Source organism: Siniperca chuatsi, linkage group LG15 (genome assembly GCF_020085105.1).
Source record: "Siniperca chuatsi isolate FFG_IHB_CAS linkage group LG15, ASM2008510v1, whole genome shotgun sequence".
NCBI classification, from domain to species: Eukaryota; Metazoa; Chordata; class Actinopteri; order Centrarchiformes; family Sinipercidae; genus Siniperca; species Siniperca chuatsi.
Window position 1 is genome coordinate 18,291,425 of NC_058056.1, and position 10,937 is coordinate 18,302,361.

Here is a 10,937-nt window from a genome sequence, read left to right on the forward strand (position 1 = left end):
TCCGAAGCATCACTGGATTCGTGTCAAATGCAAGCGATACAAAGGCAGGTACTAGAAATGACATTGGCTCTCCTGCAACGCTCGTTGACTACTTTCAAGTCCGACAGAACAAAGAAAAAATGAAAATGATTAAACTGTACGGACGGGGAAAGTTGTATTTTAGAGAGGGAGAGAGAGTGACAGAAATAGTGACACAGAGGAGGCGAGAGAAGGGAGCGCCTTTGTGAATGTGTAGCCCATGTAAAGTACAGTATAAATACAACTACTTACTACAATTTATGTGTCAATATTTTTAACGACAGTAGCCTATTAGTTTTGTGCTTGCATGTATTTTTGCACTTACTGAAGACGAAAGACACAAAATAGGCTGCCTACAGCCTGCTTTAAACATGATGCCTCCCCAAAAGACATGCTCTTTTGCTTTGATCATGGTCACATTTGTATGTGCATTTGGTACTGCAGCCTACAGTCGAATGCAACTTAAAACGTAGGGCTTAGACAGAAATCTAAGATAAACTATTTATTTAATGATTAACTAGCAAAGCCTGATATATGTTCCCCTGGCTTTCATGGAGCAGACAACTACAGTGGCTTAGGCTCTTTTTTAATTCTGCCTCTTTCTTCAAATTTGAATTAACTTGAAATTGGACAATTGGAAGTCATAACAGAAATGCCCATTTAAAACAGTGTTCTCATCATTATTTTATTGATAATATTAATATATAATGTTTACCACATTCCACTGCAGTGACACATCATTAATGTGTATATACTGTATTCTATCACATTTGCAGTGGTTGAATCAGGCGTGTAGACAGGAATTCTGCCCCCCTGAGAGAATATTGGTCTTGGCTTTTCTTAATTATTTTCTACAACCTGCAGGAATTTTTGTTGGCCATCCCCAGTGGTGGGCCTCCAGAATCATCAACACCTTTCACCTCACCAGTGAAGATAGTGCTTTAAATGCCCCCGGCAGAAATATGTAAATTAGACCAAGGATGATGATATACTGTAGAGTACTGTGGTAGAAAAGACTTGGGAGATTTGTAAAACATACAAGAATAACAGTTGTAACATTTGTAACTCCAAACTGCTTGCATTTCAATAGAAATAGTTACAAATGCAAACTGATATTTGAGGGAAAATAGTCAATAGTTAATTAATGATTTATTTTGTTTTTTATTTCCCTCTGAACCATATGATTGCTTCATGTTCTGGAGTGTTGATTTTGACAACACTGAGGACTAAAATCTTTAAGACCTAATTTGTCAAATACATCCCTTGAGATCAATATAATTTTACAATGGCATTGCTGTGTAATTAGTCTCTGAGCAGTGCTATACCTCTGTCTACCCTAATAGATTTTTTTCTTTAACCTTCTCTCTTTACATACAGATGCAGGGAAGTCTCAAATACATTTTATGGTGAGTTTCACATTTTTCTTTTTTTGTTTGTTTTTTATTTTGCTAACATAAAACAACATAATCATCACCACATAATTAGCCTTAAAATGTAAAAAAAAATCTCAACTAAAACTGTCATTATTGTCGGCAAGCCTGTGACATTATCAAATAATTCTATGTTGTATTCTTTTGACAACAACATTGCTGGTGTACTCTGTTGTGGGTGAACAATGCATCGGTGAGCAGAAAGTCGCTATCTGACCTGTGGTGCATCACAAAATAGAGCTCATTGTTGTTGAGCAGTGTAGTATGATGTCTGAGATGAGCTGAGGTCTGGGGCTGTGTGTTCACCGGCACAATCCCTGGGTCTGAAAGGGCTCAGTGCTCTGTGGTGGCTACAAAAGGGAGCTGTGTAGTGGGATTGGTATGGCCAGATAAGATCAGGGCCTCTGAGGAAGTCTGGTCTGATTGCTACAAAGGGCTGAGGTCAGGGGCAGGAGGAGCAGTTTACTCATCTAGGTATCAGAGGATCAGGGGGTTTGGTGGGGAGCCGCTTGTGTAATAGGTATAAAAGGATCAGTGTAATGTGATGGTATAAAAAGATAAAAATCAGAAAAGGGGTTGGAAGGCAGTGTACTGTAATGGCCCCAAAAGCAAGGGAATCAGAGATTTTGTTGTGTGTAGGTGTCTGCTCGTGTGTGTATGTACTCCTGTGTGCGCACACACACACACCCTTGCATTGAATCAGTTTGTGTGCATCTTTGATGGCGATGAGAGCCACAGTGGGCTGTGATGAGAGCTAAAGGAGAGAGCAAGGCAATGGAGGGGATACAGGGAAAGGGGGAAAGACGAGTGCTTTGGAGGCTGCGTGTAAACAGGGCAGTGGTACACACAGTGCCGTTAACCAGCTGTGAAGCCTGCTCACAGTGGGAGATGAATTTACAAAGCATGTCTCCCTCTGATATCCAGGAGATGCTGCACTGATCTCTGCTCCACTGCTCTCGGCACACCATTGTAGTGCTAAGCACTGTACCACTAATGGCACTTATATACCTTAATGCCTGGAAAACATTTACATTGTGCTTGCAGCAGAGGGAAAGTGTGTGGCTGTGCAGGGAAGAAAATGTGTGTGTGCATGAAAAATATTTTTTTACTGACAGCATTTTCAGTCAATGAATCTAAGATTTGTGAGGTTGTGTAATTTCCTTTACTCATCACGCAGTTTAGGGAAATTGCAAATCCTCCCATGTCTTGCACATTAGTCCCTCCTTACCATAGTAATATTACCACCATACAGAGAGAGCATTTTGTTACACTAGATTGTCAGCATTACTGTCATAATGTTTCTTTTTTTTCCATTTGTGAAGTCAGTGACTTCACTCCTCTACACTACAGAATTGCGCTCCAATCTTCAGGGAGTCTGGGATCTCAGCTCTAAAATTCACAGTTTAAACATGAGGCAAGCCATAACCAGGAAATGCCTGTAGTATTAGCAAGGTATCAGATTCATGCATTCCCCCCTGAACAGCATGACTGCCCCTGAAAATCCCACATCCATATTTTACATCACGGAAGACAAGACACATGTGTTTTACCCTAGCTTTCAAAGCTGTTTCTTCCATTTATTTTATTATCCTTTAATGAATTTAATTAGAGGACATGTAATTAAATGCAACTGTGCTCACCCCCATAACATATACACATGCACATGCAGACACACATGCACACATTTGGCTGTAAATTGCTCAAAACAACATGTGCGGTGTGAACAAATTTACTGGATTAATAGGGGATTGATAATATTTTGGGATTGTATTTCACTCTAAACGGCTGCACGAGGAAACAAAGGCTGCAGCCCAGGCTCATTAATCATAGTCAACGGGTTGCCCGGGTGCAATTTGCATGTCCAAGGTGGCTGCACATGCTGCCGTTCGGACTAGGTTGCTGGATCTGCCTCGATTTGGCCAGACCGTTAACGCTGCGTCAATCAAGGATAACCCAATAATAGTATGACAGAGGAAGAGGGAAAAACACATTTTCTCCTCATTACCCAACACTCCTTCCCCTCCCTCCCTTCCCCTGTCTGCCCAACTTCTTATTTTAGTTAGCACTAATTACACTGGCCTGATGAAAAATGAAACCATTCCGTTGCATTTATTACTGAAAGCACAAATTTAAGTTAAAAAAAAAAGAATGATGTGTATTTGAAATACTTAAAATAGTAATTTAAAATATTTCATTTCCAGTATATGTGAATACACTTTTAAGATATATTAATATCATCCAAATATAATAATATTTGGTTTGAATGATACGTCAAATAGAAGGCGAGCCTTTTAGCCTCTTAGAAAATTTGGGGAAAATAATCACTTTTATCTATAAAGAAAACTTTTTTGGTTCGTCTGTATTTTTTGTCAGTCACAGTTTGGAGCCTCACTAAGCCATTTTAACTGCAGATAATTGGGTTGAGGTGTGATGCAGTGAAGTTCAAAATGTAGCACAATTTCACAAAGCTGTAATCTCACCACTGGCTCCATACACTGAATTCTAATTATCTCGTCATGAACTTTAAAAAAAGAGGCAATGTTTTAATGGCTTTTTAACTCCATAAGAGGTGTGTGTTTGTGTGTGTACATACATGCATGTGTGTATGTGCATGAGATAGAAGTTGTTCCACGTGTGCATGCGTGTGTGGGGTTTTTGTGTGTTAGACACACACGCAGACACCCACCATCACCACACACAGACATGTGAATGCGGCTTGTGTCTGGTCTGGCCTCTCTACCTAGCTCTGCTGCCGAGGCTCACGCTGTGCTCTCCCCCCATCCCCTAATATCCTGGAGGCATTTTTCTCATTATCAAATATTGTTTGATGTCTTTGTTTCTTGATGATTAACCATGGTCACCAAACACTGGTCTGGATTGTTTAAAATTTAATTTTGGGGCTCTGAAGTACCTGCAGAGGGGCTGACTGCTGGGGACACCCGTATTTTATGTATGCTATTTTTCACGCTGAAATGCAAGAGGACACACATTGAAAAACACAATAAATCCTGGAGGAGAATCATTAGTGGAATACTAGTGGTTTTTATGACCATTGTTATTCAACGTTGTATTGAGATGCTGTAAATTATTCTGTTTATTATGGGTTTATGGATTCAGTCGCATTTTCAGAATAATTATGTTGTTCCTCATTGTGCATAAATAAAACTACTCTCTATATACTTTTCTATGTGTTTAAACATAAATGTAAATGCTGCATATATACACTGTAAATATTTATTTTTCAGCAATGATTTTTTTTCAAAATGATTTTTATTTGTGCATCTTTTGCATATTATTCCTGTTTAGATTGCTCTGATCATGTATATATTTCTGTGGTAATTTGAACATCATAAAGACAAACATCTTGCCTTAGGAATCTAATATTTATGACTGAATCGACATTGTAAGCAAACAAATAGGGAAACAACACTCTCCTCTAATGTCAGCATGTCAAAACTATATTGAATACTTGAAATATCTGTGTATCTAAGGCTGAATAGCAGCCATTGTATTGGTCTAATGATATTATCCTCTGAAATTTGGAGTGAAAGAAAAATGGCAGAAATGAGCAGTACCATTGTCTGCCCCATTTTATTTAAACAAATTGCAAAAGCAGAGAGACACAGACTGAGGGAGAGAACGAGCAAGGGAGAGGGAGAGAGAGACAAAAAGAGAGAGAGAGTGCTCTGTAAATGAAAGGTTATGCGTCGTCCCATGTGTTTGTATTGTCAATAACTGAAGAAGGCTGTCAAGAAAGTGGGGAGATAAAGGTCAATAACTCAGGCAAATGTGTTTGTATTTGTACACTCCTGCTGATACCATAGCAAACGTCAGGGCCTGTGTCTGACACCCCACAACAATAACACAAATAGTGGGGCTAGCACTAGAATAGTCATTATTATTGTTGGTGCTGGAAATGAGAGGGAACCTCAGCACATGGCTGTGACAGCCGGCACAGTGTCACTCAAACGTCACTCCATAATGAAACACGCTGGAGATCAGAAAAGGCGATGATAAAGTGTAAACACAAAGAGATTATGCTGCTTGGTGATTTTGATATTTGCCTTTTTTTCATGTCTCTGAATAAATATGATCGTTATCATGTTGTTTTGGAAGCACTTGAGACAAATGTAAATATTGGAATATTAGGGCTGTTGGTTTACTTTATTTTTTCTTGAAAATAAAGTTGTTAAAAATTAAATTTTGTCATTTATTAATCTATGATTTTTCACTCAGTCCTGCTCATCAGGCATACATATTGTTAACAATATTTTTAGACTATAGTAAAATGTGGTAGTTGGGAATTTAGCCCTTTTTTTCTTCATAAAATGATTGGTTAAGAATTTTCCATTTTCCTCTAAAAGACAGAACAGCAAGTAAATAAAATGTGTAAGACTTATTTTTGCCACACAAGGTTAAGCTGTAATCTAAAAGCTTAATATATTTTTCATGATTCCTATACATGTTCAAGTGTTATTTTATTCCGGAGCCATTTAGTGTAACTCTCTGTGGCCTTGAGTGTAATAAATGTGCAATTAACAGACTTAACTAATTCATGAGGAACATTGTGAAACTAACGAAGGGCATAACTACTGTACAGACGCTGCTGTCATTGGTGAATATTGTTATTGTTCTGCTTTTAATTGCTGGAGGAGGAGGAGGAAGAGGAGGCAGCGTGTTTTGAATATACGTCCTCGGTTACCATAGCAAAAAAAGAAACACTGGCTCCCTCCTGACAGTTATATCTAACGTCAGAGGTATGTGGATGTGTTAACTTCCCTGGTTTAAGCAGTCACCAAATAAATGACCCTTTTTAACGTACAACACAAAGAGAACAGATAAAAGTAGCAATGCCTCAAGTAACAGCGTAAAATCCTCTGGCCATTCATCTTGATCTGTGGTCAAAGAAAAGGTCCCTGTATTTTTGTGTCTCATTAACACACAGACTTCCTTTTTAATGCCAGATATAAGTTCCCTGTGGAATCAGCATTAAATGTTGTGCTTTCTTTAGGAAATGCAATAATTAAAGCTAGAAATCATTTTAAGTAAATAAAAAAAATACAGCTTAAAATTGGTGCTTCTCATTCTGTGCTTGACGTATATTTAGAGGTATACCTGAGAAGCTTATTTTCTGTTGAATCATCAGCACACAAGGCTGCAGAATTTGCAAATGTTGTCCTATTGTTGTGAGCAGATGAAGCAAAATGTACTTTTAGTAAATATATAAAGTCCATAGGGGAAAGTGGATCCCTCTCCCTCTGTCACCCTCTCCCCAGTCAGTTTGTTTGTTGGCTGCAGAGCCTCGTAGTGGTTTACATTACATATGATTATGTAAATCTGGAGCTGTTCCTGTGCATTATGGGCCAACGCATTGTCAAGATCTTTTCTAAAGCAGTCAAGTAGCTATTTCTGAATTCTTTTATTATCTGAGAGTGCAACAAAGAAAGTCTTTTGTTCACTGTTTGCCGCACACACACTCACATGCATACACAAACACACACACACATACATATACGCGCACAGCTCCTGCTGCCGTCCATGACTTACTACTGTCCCCTAGTGGTGCTCGACTCCATAGTCTCTCTTAACTCTCCATTTCCATCAACTTTCCACTCTTCCATTCACCTGACTTCCCCCTGTCTTCGTCCTGCTCCCCCTCTGTGTGCCTTCTCTCTGCCTTATCATGCTCAAACATTTAAAGGGTTGATTTGTTGTATTGTATGACAGAGAGCTCCGATTATGCATTGCTGTGTCCACAGTGGCTTTGCCTTCAATGGAGGGCTCAAACAGTGTCAACAAAAACAGGAACCCTGATGTTTTGTGGCTATTGTGAGGCCAGAGCTCGTGTCAATAAGGTATTGTTTAGTCAGAGTGCCACACCGAAACTGCAGTGAGAATGTTATCAGACCTGTGGAAAAAGGGTGTGCGCATAATGGTGCTAAAATGTAAGTATGATTGTTTGGACAAGCCCAACAGAAATGCACACAGGGAACAGCTTGGGAGCCTTGTCACCTCTCCACACTGTTTTTTTTTTTTTTTAGCTGAGATACACTGCATGCACTTTTACGAAACAAAAACCTTTTTGCATCTATGATTTTTTTTCATCCCATTCTATAATTACTCCTCGATTATTTATTCTTTTTAGAATATTTTTAGTAAGGTCAAAGAGTACTCTCATATTCTTGCCATCACTGAGCTGATCCTCCATTCCTTGGCTAATAGTATGCATTTTTGTACTTTTTGTTTTCCTTTCCTGATCACTGTTATTCCAGCCCTAATTGGTGTGATAACCTGGAACAGTTCTAATAAACAATAGGGTAAAAGGGTCAGTCTCTACTGGCGGTGCACGGACACACACAGTCAAGTCACTCATGTCAAGTGACCAATTATACAGGTTATAGAAGATGGCACCTCCGACTCCAGTGCCCCATCCCTCCTGGGATAGCTCTCCAATGAGAGGGCTATCACTCAAACCCAAACCACATTCATTCATTAGCCTGTTAAGATGAGCATCAATTATTCATTAAGAAGGTGGCCAGTGGATTATTTCTGTCAGCACTTGGCTTATTGTATCAAAGGTTGATTATGGCTTGGTTGATTTAGTATGCACTATTGTCTGTGTGATTAATCAAATCATATAATGAAACTTTCTTAAATAACAACAAATATGAATATAAAATTTTACTTTTTGCAGAAAAATCAATGCAGTTTTAAAGTTTGTTTAAAACTTTCACATCAGCATGATTGCTTATTTTAATAATGTTTGTTTATACTGAAGTGCACAGCAGCATTAACTTACTGAGAGTGCATTAATCTGATTTCAGGCATCATTTTGGTATTACTCAGCATGATTCAACCAACTTAAATGGTGTCTTCTTGATTTATGAGTAGAATATGCTCACCACCTTGCCTTTATTATTCCTGTCCCTCACTAACAATCTTGTGCTCACCTCCTTTTCTTTTTTCCATGGCATCATCCCCAAAATTCACACTCACACCACTGTGTAAAATCTTTTTATTAGAATGTTAAAAAGTCCCGTGGGGATTTTTTTTAGAGATTCTCTCTGAGAGGGAAACTAGTAAAATAGTCGCGCTAAACTGACAAAGCCTTGGCTGAGACTGCAAGCATGGATTAATACAGTCCATTGTTTCAAATCCCACTGTAGACTTAGTGTTAATTACATCATGTTTTTTTGTTTCTCTTATCTACTTTTATACTGGTATCACTAAAAAGTCAGTTTGAATGATAAAATAATGTTTGTTTGTCAAGTGAGAGGCTTAAAAAGTATTCCCATTATTATGTTGTCCATGATTAATACATGAAGGTTGTCTTCATTTGTGCCTACTTTTTTTTTTTAAACAGCTTCATCATAAAGACAGTTGACAGTTGATGCTACTTTTTTCATAAAACACTGATTACCTATCACAGAAATGCCTCCACATTAACCTACTTTTTTCCTTCCTTTGACCCACAGGATACCTTTTTGAAAACATGAGCGAGTGAAGTGCCATTTAAGCAAACAGGTTGAGAGTGAGGCAATGTTTTAGCAAATACAGATGGAGTGTTTAGGAGATTAGCATCCTGTTACAACACATAGCAGCACACTTCAGTGTCATGTCTGCAGGACTTTTCGATGACAAATTTGACCTCCGACTTCAGAAAAGTTGTTCAGAACAGCGATAGCATTCAGCGGAGCAGATATGGCATGTAAATATACACCATGTAAACAATTCTTTCCTTTATCAAAGATCATTTTTGTACACTTTGATTTGTTTTACCTTACTTGCCTTTTTCATGTTGTGTAAAAGTGTGTGTGTATTTTTATCTATCGAATATACTGAATATATATGTGTATGTGTCACAGTTTATTTATAATTAGGGTTTTTTATATAGAGATTTTTTTTTACATTTCATCAAATAAAATGTTTTAGTGGAAGTCCACATATCACCCTCTCCTGTCCTATTTTTAGAATGTAATGTTCTTCACAGGCTTGAACCATACAGTATGCACACACACACACACAAATGCAGTAAAACTTTATGTGCTCAAAACACTAGATCACTCCTCTTGGTGCATTTTACCCCAACCTTTTCTCCCTACACCAACCCCTGCAAGTGTTAAAACAATAACCAAGTGTCATGTTGTCGCACAATGTCACCACCTCATAGGTTAGAAAAATTCATTGAGGGGAAAAAAATCATGGGTGTGTCTGTGTTTTCAGAGTCGTAATGAAGGATAAACATTGTGACGAGGTGACAGAGCGCAGACCTTGGACTTGGCCCTCGGCTTTGAGCCCCAGCAGGCACTTACACGTGATTCAATGACAGCTCTTGAGATGGTGGGGAAATTAATTCTTGCTCAGTGTAAAGAATCTATTCATAAGCGCTTTGCGTAAGAAAACATGAACACTTTTTCATATGGATCAAAGTGGCCATCTGGTTAAATTCACACAGGCTATACCTTATTCATGCAACTCCTTTACTACTCTCGGTGGATTAGTTTAATTTTCTGTCTTCCTTTTTCCCTCAGGTTTGTGCAGCACTTGCAGAGTGAGACTCTCTCAAGAATGTGTCTAATTTAGTGGCTAAGAGGCAGATTTATACCTGTGCTAGTTATGAAGAGGGTTGCTCCCTCGAGAAGCCCAATGACTGTTTACGGGCGGCCTGACAATGCCTTAGCAGATGATGAAGCACCTGCCATGAGTTCCCCCATGTCTGTTCCATCCCTTTCTGTCTGTCTGCTTGCCTCCCTTCCTCTCGCTTTCTTCCTTCTTTCTCTCTTTCTCAGCCTTCTCTCCTTCCTCACTCCTTCCTGTCTCCCGCCCTTTCTCTCACGTTTCTTTTCTCAGCAGAGCCACAATCCTTCAGTTACCATGGAGTTGTGCATTTTACAGCCATTCCCACTGCTCTCCCCAGAGTGAACCCATCTACTTACTTCATCTACCGCTATGAGTTTTCGTCTTCATGTCCCTCCACCATTCTTCTTCTCTCCCTCCCCCTTCACACACATACTGGATAGACAAATCAACAGCAACACACACACACAGCGGTGAACAGAACTGTGGTCAGGTTTTGTTTATGACAGGGAAAGGCAATATCGAGATTGTTTCAGAGTAGTGTCATCACGTGAAATGTATCGCTGTCAGGAGTATGTTTTTATATGTCTGGGCCCTTGGCTGAAGCCATTTTGGGAAACAGAAAATATCATATCGTATGACCTCCTCTGGCATAAAAGTAAACTATCAGCTGTAAATCCAATACACAACTACAGTAGTGTGTGTGAAGAGGAAGGGAAGTGAGTTCTCTATGACATGGAGCTCACTAGCAAAATAATAATCAGCTATGTCTTGCAGTAAATTCTAATGAAGATGTTTGAAATTGATTTATAATATTAATAATTATTTATTTTTATTGTTATGTTGATATATATGAAACAAGACGTATTGTAGATTATATATTTCTCAGAGTGATAGATTTTTTAAAGAAAC

At 38.7% G+C, this 10,937-nt stretch overlaps 1 long non-coding RNA gene across 2 annotated transcripts; it reads left to right on the plus strand.

Moving 5' to 3' along the window:
- Positions 1–2: 2 nt before the first annotated feature.
- On the plus strand, positions 3–10,557 carry LOC122861636. 2 transcript variants are annotated; one of them, XR_006374516.1, is made up of 3 exons: positions 3–48; positions 1,396–1,424; positions 9,672–10,557. It is a non-coding gene; the product is annotated as an uncharacterized LOC122861636 (long non-coding RNA). The 2 variants fall into 2 exon arrangements; XR_006374517.1 differs by lacking the exon at positions 9,672–10,557 and adding an exon at positions 2,771–3,567 and having other exon boundaries at positions 13–48.
- Positions 10,558–10,937: the final 380 nt, after the last annotated feature.